Here is an 8,684-nt window from a genome sequence, read left to right on the forward strand (position 1 = left end):
TTTTTTTTTTTTAGTTTTCCCATACGTTATTGGGGTACAGGTGGTATTTGGTTACAAGAGTACGTTCTTTAACGGTGATCCGTGAGATTTTGGTGCGCCCATCACCATCAAATAGGGTGCACTGCTAATCATTTCCCATCATTTGAGAAAGGAAAACAAATTTAAAATTTGTTTTGCACTGCACCCCATTTGTAGTCTTTTCTCCCTCATCCTCCCACCTATCCCCCGAAGTTCCCAAAGTCCACTGTATCATTCTTAAGCCTTTGCGCCCTCATAGCTTAGCTCCCACATATCAGTGAGAACCTACGATGTTTGGTTTTCCACTCCTGAGTTACTTCCTTTAGAATAATAGTTCCCAGTGCGCCATCCAGCATCCAGACTCCAGCACGGGCCAGGGACCCCCGACTCCAGCTGCAGGGACCCTGTCCCAGTGACACTGCAGCCATGTCATCTGAAAAGTCAGGAGACTCCCTTCGAGGGCCCACTTCCCCCGCCTCCGCCCGCTGCCGCCGCCCCATCCCCACCAGCTCCCGCCCAGACTGCCCAGGCCCCCGGCTTCGGGGTGTCCACGCAGGTGGGGACTGTGGGCACGGTGCCGCTGGGGGGGGCTATGTAGTGCTAGGATACCCCCTGCAGCTGCAGCCCTGCACTGCATATGTGCCTGTCTACCCGGTGGGCACGCCATATGCAGGTGGGACCCTGGGGGGGATAGCAGCGACCTCCACTCTGCCCCCGCCACCCCAGGGCCCAGGACTGGCCCTAATGGAGCCGAGGTGCCTGCCACAGGACTACATGCCCATGGCGGTGCTGACCACCATCTGCTGCTTCTGGCCTACGGGCATCATTGCCATCTTCAAAGCAGTGCAGGTGCGCACATTTAAAAAAAAATGTATTAATGACATTTGCATTTTAAGCCACAATTAAAGTAAATATTAAGATTTAACGACATATTTTAATATTTCCAAATATCACACTGGGTGCAATGGCTCATTCCTTCCCAGCACTTTGGGAGGCCAAAGCAGGCAGATTGTATGAGCTCAGAAGTTTGAAAGCAGCATGGGCAACATGGCGAAACCCCATCCATATGAAAGTTAGCTGGGAATGGTGGCATGCACCTGTAATCTCAGCTACTTGGGGAGCTTGAGGCAGACTTGCTGAAGACCAGGAAGTCAAAGCTTGCAGAGAGCCATGTTCACACCACTGCACTCCAGCTTGGGTTACAGAGTGAGACTTTGTCTCAAAAAAAAAAAGAAAATCAGTTAAAAGGCTACATTTAGTAAGGTGCAGCGGCTCACACCTATAATTCCAACACTTTGACTGAAACAGGAGGATCATTTGAGGCTGGGAGTTTGAGACCAGCCTGAGCAACAAAGCAATACCCTGTCTCTGCAAAAAAAAAAAAAAAAAAAAAAATGTTTTTAATTAGCTAGGCACAGTGGCACATACCAGTAAACCTAGCTACTAGGGAGGTTGAGGAGAAAGGGGCACTTGAGCCCAGGAGGTTGAGGTTGCAGTGAGATATGATTGTGCCACTGTACCCCAGAACAGACCCTTTCTGTAAAATAAACAAATATTTTTAAAAAGGCTTCATTTAGTTTTATGATTTTCTTATTGGGATTTTTTTTGTTTGTCATCAACTTTTTCATTCGAAGCTTGAAAAATGAATTAAAATAAGCAAAATTCGCGACATCGTGCATACAGAAACGGAATAAAACAAACAGAAGACTGAATAAAATGGACTACATTATATATTTATAAAGCAAACACTATATAGCCACCAATCAGTTTCTACGGTTCCATAGACTCCCTCTATTTTCATCTAAATTCATCTGAATTACATGTATGCCATTTGTAACCATAACTGTAATGCAGCACAGAAGCCACCTGGGGGCTTCCTGCGATACACTCACTACTCAGTAGCAGTCATCCTAATTGTGAGTCACTGATTCGTTCCACAAACATCCACTGAGCGTGTATCATATGCCAGCTTTGTATCAAGCACTGGAGAAAGAAAAATTGCTAGACCAAGTGTCCCATTCCAGCACCACGAGGGAGACAGACACATGTAACTGAAAGTGATTCTAGCTCAACTTGGTGGAGAGCTCTGCCCAGCAACTCCAGGGCATACAGGAAGCAGCCGTTCATCTGCAAAGGGAGAAGGAGTTTGCCAGTGAGCACAAGTAATGACACACAAGTAATTGTCACACAAGTAATGACATGAGCAAAGGCACACAGTCCTGGGAGAGCAGGCTCATCTCTGTGCACAGTGGGGCAGGCAAGATGGGGGGTTGGGGGATGGATCAGGGAAAGAGCTAGACTTTTTCTTTGGGAGCAGAGGAACTAGGAGAATCATGTAAATATATCAAATCCACGGCAAAGATTTTTTTCACAGTGGGGTGGAAATTTTGGGCTTATGCAGAAATACTTACCTCTACATAGTAATGATAATAATTACTATTATTATTAGCAATTATACTACTGCTGCTGACCCTCCTGAGCATTGTACATGTCTTATGTGATTTATCGCCACAAACATCCCCTCAGGTGTCTACTATTATTACTGAGAAGTAGTAGAATTTAATTATTAGGAATGCATGCCCTGAAGCTAGGTTATTTGTATTAAGGTCCTGGCTCCACATTTAGGCAAGTAGCCTAACCTCTACATGACCCAGTTTTCTTATCTTTATAATGAGGTAATAAAAGTGCCAAGCTGATGAGGTTGTTGAAAGGATTTAAGAAAATTCTACCTGTGAACTGTTTAAAATAACATCTGTCCAAGACATTGTGTTTAATGAAGGTTGTCTCTTATTGACCCACTTTACAGAGAAGAAAACAGGCTTGGGGAGAGGAGGTCACATTTCCAAGGTCACATGGCCAGTAAGTTGAAGATTTTGGATTCAAACCCAGGAAGTCTCAACACAGAGCCCCATCTCTTCACCATCTAACAAGCCAGCTTTGGTTGCTAAAGTTGAGATATTCTCTGGCAAACTTTTGACATGCCTAACTCTGTTTCAAAGAATTTCTTTTTTTAAATTAAAAAAAAAAAAAATGTTGGCCGGGGGTGGTATATCCTGTATCCTGTATCCCAGCACCTTGGGAGGCTGACGTAAGTGGATCAGCTGAGGTCAGCAATTCAAGACCAGCCTGGCTAACATGGTGAAACCCCATTTCTACTAAAAATATGAAAAATTAGCCAGGTGTGGAGGTGTGTACCTGTACTACCTGTAACCCCAGCTGCTCGGGAGGCTGAGACAGAAGAATTGCTTGAACCTGGCAGACAGAGGTTTCAGTGAGCTGAGATCACACCATTGCACTCTAGCTTGGGCAACAAGAGTGAAATTCTGTTTAAAAAAAAAAAAGAAAAGAAAAGTTGACAGACAGGATCTGGCTATGTTGTCCAAGCAGGAGTGGAGTGGCTATTCATAGGAATGATCATGGCACACAGCAACCTGACTGCAGCACCGGCCTTAAACCTTTTTTTTTTTAATTTTATTGTTTAATTTCCTTCCCATTATTTTTACTGTTCTCTCTAGGGTATTCGTTAGATACCCTGGGTTTCCTGGGCTGATCAGTGAATTTTCGTTTTCTTTTTTCCTTTTTTTTTGAGATAGAGTCTTGCTCTGTTGCCCAGGGTGGAGGTCAGTGGCATGATCTTGATTCATTGCAACCTCTGCCTTTGGGTTCAAGTGATTCTCATGCCTCAGCCTCCTGAGTAGCTGGGATTACAAGCGTATGCCACCATGCCTGGATAATTTTTGTATTTTTAGTAGAGACGGGGTTTTGCCATGTTGCCCAGGCTGGTCTCAAACTCCTGGCCTCAAGTGGTCTGCCTGCTTCAGCCTCCCAAAAACCTGTGATTACAGGTGTGAGCCACTGTGCCTGGCAAGAGATTTTCTTAATGGTATCTTCTAACCTTTTGATTTATTTATTTATTTTTTTTTTTGAGATAGGCTCCTGCCATAGCCTCTCCCTATGTTACCCAGGCTGGACTGCAGTGGTGCACTGCTCACTGCAACCTCGAACTCAGACAACCGGGGCTCAAACGATCCTCCTGCCTGTGCCTCCTGGGACTACAGGTGTGCACCACCACACCTGGCTAGTTTTTTTTTTTTTTTTTTTTTTTTTTTTTTTTTTGACAGTATTTTGCTCTGTGCGCCAGGCCGGTGCTTACGCCGAGGCCGCCGCCGCCCCGGCCCCGGCCAGATGTCCTTCACCTTCGCCTCCCCCACGCAGGTGTTCTTCAACGGTGCCAACGTCCGGCAGGTGGACGTGCCCACACTGACCGGGGCCTTCGGCATCCCGGCGGCCCACGTGCCCACGCTGCAGGCCCTACGGCCTGGGCTGGTCGTGGTGCATGCAGAGGACCGCACCACCTCCAAGTACTTTGTGAGCAGCGGCTCCGTCACGGTGAACGCCGACTCCTCTGTGCAGTTATTGGCTGAAGAGGCGGTGACTATGGGGGGACCCAGTACAGCCTCGTGGTGTTCAGCACGGTGGACTGCGCTCCCGAGTCCTACGTACAGTGTCACGCTCCCGCCAGCAGCGCCTATGAGTTTGTCACCTGGCTGGATGGCATTAAGTTCGTGGGCGGGGGTGGCGAGAGCTGCAGCCTCATCGCGGGACTCAGCACAGCCTTGCCGCTGTTCAGTGACTTCAAGACGCTGCGCGAGCAGATTGGCCAGACGCACAGGCTCTGCCTCCTAATCTGCACCTCGCCCCCGTACCTGTCGCCTGCTGTCGACAGCACCACATGCTCTGGATGCACAACTGAGACTCTTGTGCAGCAGACGGGGGAGCGGGGGATCCACTTTTCCATCGTGTCTCCCCGGAAGCTGCCGGCCTTCGGCTTCGGTTTGAGAAGGCAGCTCCCGCGACCTTGCTGGAGCCGCTGCAGCCTCAGACAGTCGTGAGCCAGGACCCGAGGCATGTGGTGCTGGTTCGGGGCCTCGTGCTGCCTGTTGGGGGTGGCTCGGCCCCAGGCCCCCTCCAGCCAAAGCAGCCAGTCCCCCTGCCTCCCGCCGCACCCTCGGGTGCCACTCTCTCAGCAGCCCCCCAGCAGCCTCTTCCTCCTGTACCCCCGCAGTGCCAGGTTCCTGGGAACCTGAGCGCAGCTCAGGTGGCCGCCCATAATGCAGTGGAGGCCAAGAACCAGAAGGCTGGGCTGGACCCTCGCTTCTCGCCCATCACCCCTCTCCAACAAGCCGCTCCCGGAGTGGATCCCCCCTTCAGCCAGGCCCCAGCTCCCCCACTACCCCCAGGACCCTCTTCGCCCCCAGGCTGCCACCTGCTTCGCAGCCCAGCCTGGTCTCCACCGTGGCCCCTGGCTCAGGCCTGGCTCCCACAGCGCAACCCGGGGCACCATCTATGGCAGGCACCGTGGCCCCAGGAGGGGTGAGTGGCCCTTCCCCAGCCCAGCTGGGAGCCCCAGCCCTCGGTGGGCAGCAGTCTCCAATAAGCTTCTGGCCTTGAGTGGCAGGAGAAATTCAAACCTGCCTCTGTGGATGCCAAAACCAAGCTGACGCAGTCACTGCCCTGCCAGGTCTACGTGAATCATGGCGAGAACCTAAAGACCGAGCAGTGGCGCCAGAAGCTAATCCTGCAGCTCATCCCCCAGCAGCTGCTGACCACCCTGGGCCCTTTGTTCCGGAACTGAAGGATGGTCCAGTTCCATTTCACCAGCAAAGACCTGGACTCTCTCAAAGGCCTCTACTGCATCATGGGCAATGGCTTTGCAGGCTGTGTGCACTTCCCCCACAAGGCGCCCTTGAGGTGCGCGCGCTCATGCTCCTGTACTCGTCCAAGAAGATCTTCATGGGCCTCATCCTGTACGACCAGAGTGACTTCCTCAGTGGCATCCGGCGGGTCATCACCAACCACAAGCAGGTCCAGCAGCAGAAGCTGGAGCAGCAGCAGCGAGGAATGGGGGGACAGCAGGTACCCCCTGGGCTGGGGCCCATTATGGAGGACCAAGCAAGGCCCTCACAGAATCTGCAGCTCCAGCTCCACACACCGCAGCCCCAGCCTCAGGGTACCATAGGGGCCTCTGGGGCCACAGGGCAGCCCCAGACCCAAAGTACTGCCCGGCTCCCGGCAGGTGCCCCCCAAGGCCCTCCTGGAGCAGCTTCTGACCCACCCCCTCCTGGACCCATCCTTTGGTCCCAGAACCCTGGGGCCAACCCCCAGCTGCGGAGCCTTCTCCTCAACCCACCACCACCCCAGACTGGGGTGCCCCCACCCCAGGCCTCTCTCCACCACCTCCAGCCACCAGGGGCTCCTGCACTGCTGCCCCCACCGCACCAGGGCCTGGGCAGCCCCACCTGGGGCCCCCACTCTTGCATCCACCACCCGCCGAGTCCTGGCCCGCACAGCTTCCCCCACAGGCTCCACTGCCAGGTCCCCCAGCCGGGCCTGCAGCCCAGCGTCACGGAGGACGGCATCCTCATGGATCTCATCGGAATCCCCAGCACCCAATAAAGTTCCTTTTCAACACACACACACACACACACACACACACACACACACACACACACAAATAAATCCGTCTTCAAACTGCTCTGTTGCTCCTCAGAAAACCAACTTTCTGCCGCCTTTGGGGTGGCTATATGCATGTTCACCATGCCTCCTACACGCTTCTAGGAAGCTTGGAGGGCTCGGGGCTTCAGTGTGGACCCCGAGACACACATCCAGGACTTTGGCATGTTCGGAAGGACCTCGTGGTGACTGAGCAGTCGCTCGTTCCTCTGCAGGGTGGACCCTGTGCAACACAAGACTGCATTCGTGATTCCTGTCACCAAGTATCTTGCACTTCTCGCTGCCCCCACCAACTCCAGGACAAGAGCTGTGCCTCTTCAACTACAAACCCCTGGAGAGGGTATCTGTTTTCGAGGCGGCTCACCTCTGTCCTTCCTGAGGCACCTGGTTCCACGTATGAAGGACTTTATGTCCGTATCTGGAACCCAGTGAAATCTCAGCGAACGTTGATTTAACCTGAACTCTGACCTGCGTTCCACACCCCGCACAAACCAGCCCCAGCCTGCTCGTCCTTATTCATTCCTCATCTTGTTTAACGGCGTCCAATCCGTTTGGATTCTGCGGAGAAACTGAATCCACCTGTTCTTCTTCATCCTACATCAGACCCCCATGCCCACACACACCTGCTCCGTCACAAGTTTATTCTGTTCTACCATTTAATCTCCCATCTTTTGTCTAAATTTGTAAATGCCACTGTATACATCAGTTCTGCATCCTTTCTGCATACTACAGCAAGAGGTGCCTAACCCGTGACCCTGCCCCCATTCTTGGCCTGTGCAACTGCCTATGTTTTGTTTTGTTCTACTCAGATATGAACAAGTTATCTTTAAAAAAACAAAAAAAACAGCAAGGTTCATTAGAAGAAAAAGAACGGACTTCCAAGGGCAGGCAGATCTCTTCTGAGAATTCAAGGAGCTCACACCTGTGAAACACTCAAAATAGTGCCTGGAAAACAGTGGTGCTTATGTCCATGTTTAGTCATTATGATCTATAAATTCCATAACACAAGCTCTTAACTTCTATTTGCTAGTTCTTCACACTACATTATCATGCCTAAAAAAATATCATCATCCAGACACAGATATTGTTAATAGTTCCATGTGTATCTTCCTTTACTTTTGAAGCGACTACATAAATGTGTTTCTATGCCATGTGTATGTTTAACTGAGTTAAACATAGTGGGTGTGAACTCTGGCATCAGCAGATACTAGCTCTGTGGCCTTAGGGAGGTGACTTCACTTGCCCGAATCACAGTTTCTTTATCTGCAAAATGAGGATAATAATCTCATAGAGTGGTAGTGAGGACAAAATATAGCATTTTAAGGCACTTAGAACAGAACCTTGTCACATAGGCTTGAAAAAGACTTAGTAATTTGAAATAGATGTTCCACACAATGGCCAGAGTCATCCTTATAAATCAGATTGTGTTACTTTTCTGCTTAAACTCTGAAATTTTCTCACTGTGTTAGGAATTAAATGTATATGCCTCACTTTGGTCGATGTGCAGGGTTTTGCTGGCCTGAAAAATGTTATTTTCATTTTCTACCTAGTTCAGAACTGACGGAGATGTAGATGAATGTTTGGTGTGTGTGGTTTAAATCTGTTGCATAGTAGGTATTATGAACTAAATGGTACCCTCCCACCCAAATTAATATGTTGAAGCTCTGGCCCCCCCCCAACATGACCATATTTGGAGGTAGGGCCTTTAAAGAACACAAAAGTATTTTGGTTGCAATCTCAGGATATGGAGACATGAGAAGTGGGGGATATGAATTATTCTACTAAGAATCTACAAGGCCATGAAGGAGGTCCCTAATTCAGTATGACTAGTGTCCTTCTAAAGAAGAGAAAAGGCTGGGTCTGGGGGCTCACACTTGTAATCTCAGCACTTTGGGAGGCTGAGGTGGGCACACAAGGTCAGGAGATCGAGACCATCCTGGCCAACATGGTGAAACCCCATCTCTACTAAAAATACAAAAACAAAATTAGCTGGGCATGGTGGTCCACACCTGTAGTCCCAGCTACTCAAGGCTGAGACAGGAGAATTGCTTGAACCCAGGAGGCAGAGGTTGCTGTGAGCCGAGATTGTGCCACTGCACTCCAGCTTGATGATGAAGTGGGACTCCATCTCAAAAAAAAAAAAAAAAAGGAAA

General features: G+C 50.1%; 2 pseudogenes; both read left to right on the forward strand.

The window, feature by feature from the left end:
* The window catches only part of LOC108296514, a 4,403-nt pseudogene extending 3,479 nt beyond the window's left edge, over positions 1-924 (forward strand).
* A 3,279-nt stretch (positions 925-4,203) lies between these two features.
* Positions 4,204-8,103, forward strand: LOC108296515 (annotated as a pseudogene).
* The last annotated feature ends 581 nt before the right edge of the window (positions 8,104-8,684 follow it).

The sequence above is a fragment of the Cebus imitator genome, unplaced genomic scaffold, assembly GCF_001604975.1.
Source record: "Cebus imitator isolate Cc_AM_T3 unplaced genomic scaffold, Cebus_imitator-1.0 Scaffold721, whole genome shotgun sequence".
In the NCBI taxonomy this organism is placed as follows: Eukaryota; Metazoa; Chordata; class Mammalia; order Primates; family Cebidae; genus Cebus; species Cebus imitator.